This window comes from Triticum aestivum, chromosome 5D (genome assembly GCF_018294505.1).
Source record: "Triticum aestivum cultivar Chinese Spring chromosome 5D, IWGSC CS RefSeq v2.1, whole genome shotgun sequence".
In the NCBI taxonomy this organism is placed as follows: Eukaryota; Viridiplantae; Streptophyta; class Magnoliopsida; order Poales; family Poaceae; genus Triticum; species Triticum aestivum.
The window spans coordinates 557170294-557180765 of record NC_057808.1 but is presented as its reverse complement, the minus strand read 5'-3'; the positions used below and the strand labels follow the sequence as shown (position 1 = coordinate 557180765).

General features: G+C 42.7%; 1 long non-coding RNA gene across 1 annotated transcript; it reads right to left on the bottom strand.

Annotated features, from left to right (window-relative positions):
• Positions 1 to 364: 364 nt before the first annotated feature.
• On the bottom strand, positions 365 to 1046 carry LOC123126209 (uncharacterized). The gene is made up of 3 exons (XR_006461603.1): positions 1002 to 1046; positions 706 to 770; positions 365 to 416 (listed from the first exon to the last, which is right to left on the bottom strand). It is a non-coding gene; the product is annotated as an uncharacterized lncRNA (long non-coding RNA).
• Positions 1047 to 10472: the final 9426 nt, after the last annotated feature.

Here is a 10472-nt window from a genome sequence, read left to right as displayed (position 1 = left end):
CAAATTCCTCTCTCTTTTACCAAAAGTTAGACACGGCCGAAAAGTCAAAGAAACAAAGTTCTTCTGGTTGTCTATCTCTTAGATTCCTCTCTATTTTCTTTAAAATTAGATGCGGTCGAGAAGGAAAAGAAATTAACTTTGTGCACTTTTTATACACACCGAGAGGAGAAAATATATGGAAGAAGTAAAACCAATTAAAGTAGCATCTAGGTTTATAAATATACAAAATTGTCGAGCATGAATTTCCATTTTACACTTTTTCTAGTAGATTAAGTATATAACAAAGCAAACAATAAATATATGAGCTCAGTGTCGCTTGTTGGCAAGTAAAGGGAAGGCAACCAAAACTGAAGATATACATGTCTGGACAGGACAGTGGTTGCTTCTGTTTGTTGCTGGCCCTCTTCTGTCCAAGGCTACCAATCATATGGTCAGCAACTAAAACAACCAAGAATTAATAAATTAGTTAACTGTAATTAACAACAATAGACTTCACATATGAATCCAAAATGGCAATGAACTACCCGCAAAAAAAGGGCAATGAACGGAGGAGACATATATATTTCTTCTCTACAGATTCTTATAGCAACAAAAGCATTTGTGCATAGAAATAAGTGCCTTTCATTGAGCTTTTCAATTCAGCACACATGAGCAATTAACTTTCAAAATCCTAGAATAATAGAGGCATAGGTAGGAAACACCAACCTGCAATAGATGTTGCATAGAGAACTTTTCAGTTCAGCACACATGAGTATTTAACTTGCAAAATCCTAGAATAATAGAGGCATAGGTAGCTGCAGTGAGAAAGAGAGGAAACACCAACCTGCAATGATGTTGGATAGAGAAAATAAACAAGAACAACCCAGCAGGAGCATATCCGCAAGCCAATGGGGATAACTAAAAGTAGCAATTTGTGAAACATAACAGAGAAAGTCCAATCACTAAGTTTCATAAGAACACAGATGACAAAGGAATATTGTGAGAGATTGATCTTGGCTTACCTTCTGCCAAGGACGACGTCGACGGCACCGTTGACCACCGCTTCGCTAGCAGCGTACCAGCGCCTCTGCTTCAGCAGCTGCTCCACTCATCCTCGGCGGCGCCACAAAGAGAAAAAAAGAAAAAGAGGAATCAGGGGAAGAAGCAGAGCAACGAAGAGGAGAATAGGCAGCGATGGTGAAATAATGAAAAGGGAGATGCAGGGATGCAGCCCGCACGGGAGCATGGTGGCTAGGGTTTTTACCTCCTACTCTTATCCCTTGGTCAGGCAGTGCTCGATCCAGAAGTACGGCACGCGGCGGCAACAGAGTTCTACCTCATCTCCTTCCTTCTCTCTCTCTTGCAGATCGAATCGAGCACTCCCTCTTCTCCTTCTCTCTCTCCCTCTTATCTTCTCTCTTTGTTACATCTTTTGAGCATCTCCAGCCATCCAACTTACCTTTCAAGGCCATACTTCAACATCTACGTGAAATAAAAAACAAGATAAGTATGCAAATGATTTAAACAAACTTATTCACATGTATGGTAGATTTAGAGCTGCAATGCATTAGTCTGAGTATACTACCTCAACTGTTTCTCTAATAAAAATAAAGAAGGTATACAGAGAGAATAATATTTAGTAAAGCACATATGCGTATATAATTTATTGATTTCATGATGATCATGCCACTCTCAGAAACAATAATATTTATGAAGCAGGTGTATATTATCTAATTCTAAGCAAGAAAGCTTGGATCGAAAAAACGCTAGTAGCTTATTTTAGATGATTTGATGTAGCGACCGCGGCACAAATAATCACTTAATCTCGGACTAACTGTAAGCATAAAGTGGGATTATATAATCCTCATCTTTTGTTTTCTTTTCTTCTCGAACGACGCAGGAGAGCTGCTTGTCATTTCATCTCTGACTAACTGTACAGACATTCATGAAGTCAGGTATATTTGTTCAGCAAGATCCCTCCTAGCCTCTCAACCGGGGTATACTTTTCAAATAAAATCCAAAAAAAACTTTGCAAGCATGAAAAGAATTCATGGCCTCTGACACACTGATCAAGAAACCAGAAAAACACTACACTGAACAATACTTTTTCTTAGACCTCAAGTCCAGAACCGTCATCAGGTGGCCCTTTCCTTGCTGCACCCACGACCTAACCAACCATCTAAGGAAGCAACTTCTTTCTATTATTGGTCCCCACCACTGAAACAACAACCAACGTTTTAGCATGCCAATTATTTACCAAGCAAAACCACAATAGCTTAATCTCCCAAGAGGAGGATCGTAACATACTTTCAGAAAAAGCGCAGTCCAGATCATACACTCATGAATAAAGGTTTTGGTTTTCAACTGCCACAATGATATCCCCCCTACCGCAAGCCCCTGCCTATAGCTTTAAACTGAACCAGGAAGTTAGCATGTCATTTATTTACAAAGTAATGCTTAGCAACCTAATTCCCCAAAGGCAGGAGCCTCGATAATTTCAGAATGTGTGTTGAGATTATCTTTTCTATTACCAATTCTGAACATGGCACAACAGTTTAGCTCTTGTTGTTTAAGCTCACAGTATCTAAATTGAGAATTGCTCACATGTCATGATTTGTTTTTGCAGTCGTAATCCCAGTAGGTTTACTTGCACATTAGGAATGCTAGTAGCTTATTCTTTCTGTATTCTGAAAGAAAACAAAAAAAAACTGACATTAGGAACGTCCAAGTAGCACCAAAAGAATAAAACAGGGGAGGTTAGAAAATACTCAAGCATCAGGATGGATGGGTAATCATCAAACAGAAACAAAAGGGAAAAAGAAAAGCAAGAAGGTCCCCTTCACTTGTATACATCACAGCAACACACATGCACTTTAACTATAGAAAAACATAATTCCCAATTGAGTAACAAAGTTATATTGGAGCACCACATTTTATAAGCACTATACATCTATACTGACCTTACTTGGGTATGACCTAAGTAGGCTTGACATTCACCATGATTCATACACACAATGTGCTACATCTGAGATAGAACATGAAAATGCAAATGAATAAATTCTCCATTTTTTTGGGTGATCCATTAATCATAAGCATGCATTTATAGTTCAACTCCTGACATTGTGTACTGTTTGGAGGTATAAATAAGGAATAGAAAAAAAAGAAACAGTGACTTAATTAGTCTTTAACTAATATTTGAAGGTATAAATAAGTAGGCAAATTGATATCCAGTTGCCGGCTTGAGTTTCACACTTCAACACCACTTCTTTCCATGGATGTTAGGCATTAGATAGTTGAATGATTTAAAGTTTCTTAGATGAATTGGAAGGAAAAAAGATAGAGCAGAAGAGGAATTAATTAGGTAGTGGAGGAGCCCACCAAGAGTTTAGACCCGTCGATCTAGCCATGTGGACGCTGGATGTAGAAACAGAGAACATGCCTGATCTCCTTCTTTCTCCCACAACACCAAATCAGAGGAGGGCAATAAAGCCCGGCAATAACTTCAACTGGCACGTGGAGACGGCACAGTGTGTGTGCGCCCTGAACAAAACCTAACCGTAAAGCAGAGCATTTGCTATCCGGTCAGCCACAATCTCTGATGGGGGCGTTGGCCCTCCTATAATTCTAAAAATGAACAATCTCTGATGGAGGCGTGGGCGTACCGAGCATGGTCGCAGAAGTCGCCTTCGCGGTGGTAGAGGCGCAGCTCGGGGCCGAGGACCTCGCCGGCGTGGGTGACAGGTCCGCGCGCTCGCGCTGGAGCTCGACCTCGCCCCTCTCCCATCCATCACCTTGCTGCACCTACCTCTCTCTCTCTCTCGTCTGCTCGAGTGCCGCCACTTCTTCCTTCTCTCTCCCTCTCATTTGCTCGAGCGCCGCCGCCGTTGCCCTTTACTCGTCTTCCCTCCGGATTTCATTGGTCTGGATCCGGAGGAAGGGAAGGAGGAGAGGAAGAGGAGGAGGTCGCCCCGGCTGCATCTCGAGCGCCAGAGAAGAGGCCCGGAAGAGAAGGCGGGGGCGCGGGAGGCCCTGAGGCGGATGGTCGTGGAGCAGGGGAGGCCGGACGGCGCGAAGAGGAAGAAGAATGGCGTGGGGCTCGAGGACGGAGTGGATTGGGCCTGGTGCGCTAGGTTTACGGGAGAGGGTTCATCCTGGCTCTCCTCACCCCTCCCATCGTACTCAGTACACTGAGATGTGCGCTCAGACTGCGACCGGGTCCACCGAATGCAGCAGGGTAGAGATCGGACGAGTAGACCAGCGGGAATCCATCTCCTGACATCGCCCTTGGCCAATCAAAAACAGCCCACGCTCTGCCAATCTTCACGTAGCGTCCAGAGAAACCCAGCCTCTGTTTGCTGGCCCCACGGGCTTACGACCCCACCCGTCATCCTCTGCTGAAGTCGCCAAAAACGTGGAAAAGAATGGACGGCTGAACAGACACCAGCAGCCAAAATAAACACTGTTGTTAAGCGAGTAACGCGATCCAGTTACGCGGATAGTTAGGAAGGTTTATATGTTCAATCTGTAATGTGCATCTGAGTTTCTTTTCAGTGTTCAGCTTCACTAGCTGAGCCCCTTAATATAAATGCTAAAATAATATTCACGGTACATATATATGAAATAGTATGACTATAAAAGTGTCTAAAAAACATGCATGTGGGAGTAAAGGCAACGTATGTTTATTTGGAGTAACTTGCCGAGGCAAGGGCAGGAGCTCCGCCATCCAGAAATAAGAGAGGAGTGTTCCACCAAGCTCTCACAGCGATCAGGCACTCTCGGCGGTCGAATCGGTTTGCTTGATGCGATTTTGGGCGTTGGATTGAGAGGTGGAAGGAGCTGGGCCGTCGGATCGAAGATGAGCTCCTGTAGGAATGAATAGTTACCGTCCGCTGTAAAGATCTCGTGCCACCGCCTGTTAATACAGCACCCCACTGAGGGCATTTTTGGAATTTCGCTACATGGTATAAAAGCCCAACGCCAGGGTTTGTCCCCAATCGGCTTCCTCTCCTCTCCCTAATCGGCTTCCTCTCACGCGAGGGAGAGCCGCCGCCGCCCCCCTCCCCTTCCACCCTAGTCGCCGCCCCTCCTGTCCCCTTCTCCTCTCCACGGTATCCCGTCCCTCTCTCATCTCCATGGTCGTCGACAGAGGTAGCACGGGCGGCCGCCGCACCACGCGAGAGAGCGCCCTATCAGGCCACATCGGAGAGGTCCTAGATGTCTTGGTGAGGAGCGTGTGCTGCCTGAGATGGCCGTCCGCAGCGTCGTCGCTGTCGTCCATGGTAGGTGGCCAGGCGGAGCGCGGCGGCGCTTGACGCACTACAAGAAATATGCTCATTTATGACCTTCTCGTAGTGACCATGGGTGAATTAGTCATAAATCTATGACCATCTGAGACCAATTGGTCAAAAGATGTTCAGGGGGCTCCAAACGCTAAACAATAACGACCATTTTGGTCAGAAAGGTCATAATTTATTTATACGAAATGGTCATAAAGCAGATAGCACTGGTCCGCTGCCTTATTTCTAGCTGATCATGACCAATATAGATGGTCATAACCTTGTAAATTGTGGTGGGTTGCTACGACTAGGTGCCACCTCATCATTTTTGCCTATGTGTCAATTTTTGCCCTATGTTGTGAAGCAACCAATATTTCTGTCATTCCCAAAATTCCGAAAAAAATCTCATAAATTCTTTGGGTCATATTGCTACCTCTTGAGCAATGCGTTGGTTTTCCTTGAAGAGGAAAGGGTGATGCGGTAAAGTAGCGTAAGTATTTCCCTCAGTTTTTGAGAACCAAGGTATCAATCCAGTAGGAGGCTCCTCAAAAGTCCCACGCACCTACACAAACAAACAAGAACTCACAACCAACGCAATAAAGGGGTTGTCAATCCCTTCACGGCCACTTACGAATGTGAGATTTGATAGAGATAACATGATAAGATAAATATATTTTTGGTATTTTATCATATAGATTGGAAAAGTAAAAATTCAAATAAAAGTAGATTGAAAGCTTATATGATAAAAGATAGACCCGGGGGCCATAGGTTTCACTAGTGGCTTCTCTCAAGATAGCATAAGTATTACGATGGGTGAACAAATTACTGTCGAGCAATTGATAGAAAAGCGAATAATTATGAGATTATCTAGGCATGGTCATGTGTATAGGCATCACGTCCGTGACAAGTAGATCGAAACGATTCTGCATCTACTACTATTACTCCACACATCGACCGCTATCCAGCATGCATCTAGAGTATTAAGTTCATAAAGAACAGAGTGACGCATTAAGAAAGATGACATGATGTAGAGGGATAAACTCATACAATATGATATAAACCCCATCTTTTTATCCTCGATGACAACAATACAATACATGCCTTGCTTCCCCTGCTGTCACTGGGAAACGACACCGCAAGATTGAACCCAAAGCTAAGCACTTCTCCCATTGCAAGAAAGATCAATCTAGTAGGCCAAACCAAACTGATAATTCGAAGAGACTTGCAAAGATAACTTAATCACACATAAAAGAATTCAGAGGAGATTCAAATATTTCTCATTGATAAACTTGATCATAAACCCACAATTCATCGGATCTCGACAAACACACCGCAAAAAGAGTTACATCGAATAAATCTCGAAGAAGATCGAGGAGAACTTTGTATTGAGATTCAAAGAGAGAGAATAAGCATCTAGCTAATAACTATGGACCCGAAGGTCTATGGTAAACTACTCACAACTCATCGAAAGGGCCTTGGAAATGATGTAGAGGCCCTCCGTGGTCGATTCCCCCTCCGGCGGAGCGCCGGCGAAGGCTCCAAGATGGGATCTCGCGGATACATGAGGTTACCGCGGTGGAAATAGTTTTTCGTGGTCGCTTCTGATGTTTTCAGGGTACGTGGGTATATATAGGAGGAAGAAGTAGGTCGGTGGACGCTCGAGGGGCCCACGAGGGTGGGGGGCGCCCACATATAGGGGGCGCGCCGGGCACCCTCGTGGCCGCCTCCTCTGTTGCTTGATGTCCACTCCAAGTCCCCTGGATCACGTTTGGTCCAAAAAGATCGCTCCCGAAGGTTTCAATCCATTGGGACTCCGTTTGATATTCCTTTTCTTCGAAACACCGAAATAGGCAAAAAAACAGCAATTCGGGCTGGGCCTCCGGTTAGTAGGTTAGTCCCAAAAATGATATAAAAGTGTAAAGTAAATCCCATAAACATCCAAAACGGGTAATATAATAGCATGGAACAATCAAAAATTATAGAAACGTTGGAGACGTATCACATATCTTCGTCAAACATGTAAAAAACCTTCCTTGCCTAGTTCAAAAATAATTCAACAATATTTATTTTTCTATTCTGTTCAGAACAACACTTTGTGCAGGAAGTGCTATTTATATATTCTTGATTGCCCTCAACATTTTTGGGCACTATTTCCTATCCAAATCATTGCCTCATGACAAAATTCAGCTCCATTTGCCCAGTAAATCTCCCTCGGCAAATTTCCAAAGTTTTTGTCCACCTAGAACCTTTGTGAAAGAAGTACTAGCTATGCATATCCTAATGAGTTGAATTTTTGCCACGTATTCTATATTCCTATGTAACTTACCTACACCAAATTTGAGCTCAGTTTATTTAGCCAAGTTCTCTCACTAATTTTCCGAAGTTTTTGTCCCGAGAAGAGCATTGTGAAGCAAGTGCTATTTATATATTCTTGGTTGCCCTCAATTTTTTTGGGCACTCTTTCCTATCCAAATCATTTGCCTCATGACAAAATTCAGCTCCATTTGCTTAGTAAATCTTCCTCGGCAAATTTCCAAAGTTTTTGTCCACCCAGAACCTTTGTGAAAGAAGTACTAGCTATGCATATCCTAATGAGTTGAATTTTTTCCACATATTCTTTATGCCTATGTAACTTACCTACACCAAATTTGAGCTCATTTCATTTAGCCAATTTCTCTCACCAATTTTCTGAAGTTTCTGTCCAGAGAAGAGCATTGTGAAGGAAGTACCACTTTGGCATGTCCAAATGGTATCAATTTTCTACAGTGCTTTCCTATGCCCAAATAACCATCCTCCACCAAATTGCAGCTCCATCCATTCATTATTCTGAGCCCAGCTTCAACATTCGTATTTATGTCCAGTGTGGTACTTTGCAAAGCAAGTACCACCTAGGCTCCTCCTTTTGAGCTGAAAATTTGTGAAGACAGTCTTCTTAATAACTGATCATCCTCAGCCAAAACTCATGCCCATTAGACATGTGCATTTCTCGTACCGTTAATCAAACTCTTGGCTGCTAATTCATGTTTGAGCATAGATCGGTCTCCTCGTGAGAATCTTATGTTGTAATCTTCTTCCTAGCACCTACCTAGGGAGTGCCCAACCCACTAGACATGACTAGGCCGCCCAGAACGCATGGCAACGCCACGGTCACGCGGCGGGCATGCGAGTATACGCACTCTAGAGTTGGGGCCCTCAGCCACCATCCAAACCTCGATGTATCGCCACAAAACCATGTATTTCTGATTAATTAGGTACTTATGTAACTAGAAATGATTTTTGGAAAAATAAATAGCAAATGATAAGCCAGCTGCAGTTCAAATTTGACCCGCTTCCAGCTGAGTCGCCGGAAATTTGTCTTTTTCACGAGAGGTGGATCAAACCTTTTGACACCCAACCATTTTGTCAATTGTGCATTAAATATGTCCTAGTATTTTAGAAAATTGATTTGGTCCAATTTTGCAACAAATATATGGTAGGTCCTTCAAAAAAACTCATTTTGGGCACTCAGAAAATGGAAAATGAATTTTTAGTCCAAAGAAAATGAAAACTTCCTTAGGCAACATTGTTTGCCATTCCAAGATGCACCCTTATGCACAATATAAGATCATTTGAACAAACTATACCATGAATGTGGCCATAAGATTGAGCATTTGGGTTGAAAGCCATTCATCTTCACACTTGATAGCTCGTTTCTGAGAACACTTTTTTTAAATAATTGCCGTATTACAAGTTATAATTTTTGCTGGTAACTTGGTCACATATAATGACACAATGCGAAGGTTTTCCAATTTTTTGATTTTTTTTGAATTTTTTATGCCTATTTCAAGATGCGGTCAAAACGGCGGGAATGACTGATACGTCTCCAACGTACCTATAACATTTGATTGTTCCATGCTATTATATTACCTATTTTGGATGTTTATGGTCTTTAGTATACACTTTTATATCATTTTTAGGACTAACCTACTAACCGGAGGCCCAACCCGAATTGTTGTTTTTTTGCTTATTTCAGTGTTTCGCAGAAAAGGAATATCAAACGGAATGAAACCTTCGCGAGCGATCTTTTTGGAACAAACTGAATCCAGGAGACTGGAGTGGACGTCAAGAAGCAAACGAGGCAGCTGTCAATGTCAAAACCGGCGGATCTCGGGTAGGGGGTCCCAAACTGTGCGTCAAAGGCTAATGGTAACAGGAGGCGGGGGACACAATGTTTACCCAGGTTTGGGCCCTCTCGATGGAGGTAATACCCTACTTCCTGCTTGATTGATCTTGATGATATGAGTATTACAACAGTTGATCTACCACGAGATCGTAGAGGATAAACCCTAGAAGGTACCCTGGGAACATACAAGAGCACCACAAAAAACTATTTCCACCGCCGCAACCTTCTGTATCCGTGAGATTCCATCTTGCAGCCTTCGTCGGCGCTCCGCCGGAGGGGGAATCAATCACGGAGGGCCTCTACATCATCACCAAGGCCTCTCCGATGAGTTGTGAGTAGTTTACCACAGACCTTCAGGTCCATAGTTATTAGCTAGATGGCTTCTTCTCTCTCTTTGAATCTCAATACAAAGTTCTTCTCGATCTTCTTGGAGATCTATTCGATGTAACTCTTTTTGCGGTGTGTTTGTCGAGATCCGATGAATTGTGGGTTTATGATCATGTTTATCTATGAGAAGTATTTGAATCTCCTCTGAATTCTTTTATGTATGATTGGTTATCTTTCCAAGTCTCTTCGAATTATCAGTTTGGTCTGGCCTACTAGATTGATCTTTCTTGCAATGGGAGAAGTGCTTAGCTTCGGGTTCAATCTTGCGGTGTCCTTTTCTAGTGATAGCAGGGGCAGCAAGGCACGTATTGTATTGTTGCCATCGAGGATAAAAAGATGGGGTTTATATCATATTGCTTGAGTTTATCCCTCTACATCATGTCATCTTGCTTAATGCGCTACTCTGTTCTTATGAACGATATTCTCATAACTATGCACTTTTCTATCAATTGCTCGACAGTAATTTGTTCACCCACCGTAACACTTATGCTATCTTGAGAGAAGCCACTAGTGAAACCTATGGCCCCCGGGTCTATTCTATATCATATAAGTTTCCAATCTACTTTATTTTGCAATCTTTACTTTTCAATCTATATCATAAAAATCCCAAAAATATTTATCTTATCATATTATCTCTATCAGATCTCACTTTCACAAGTGGCCGTGAA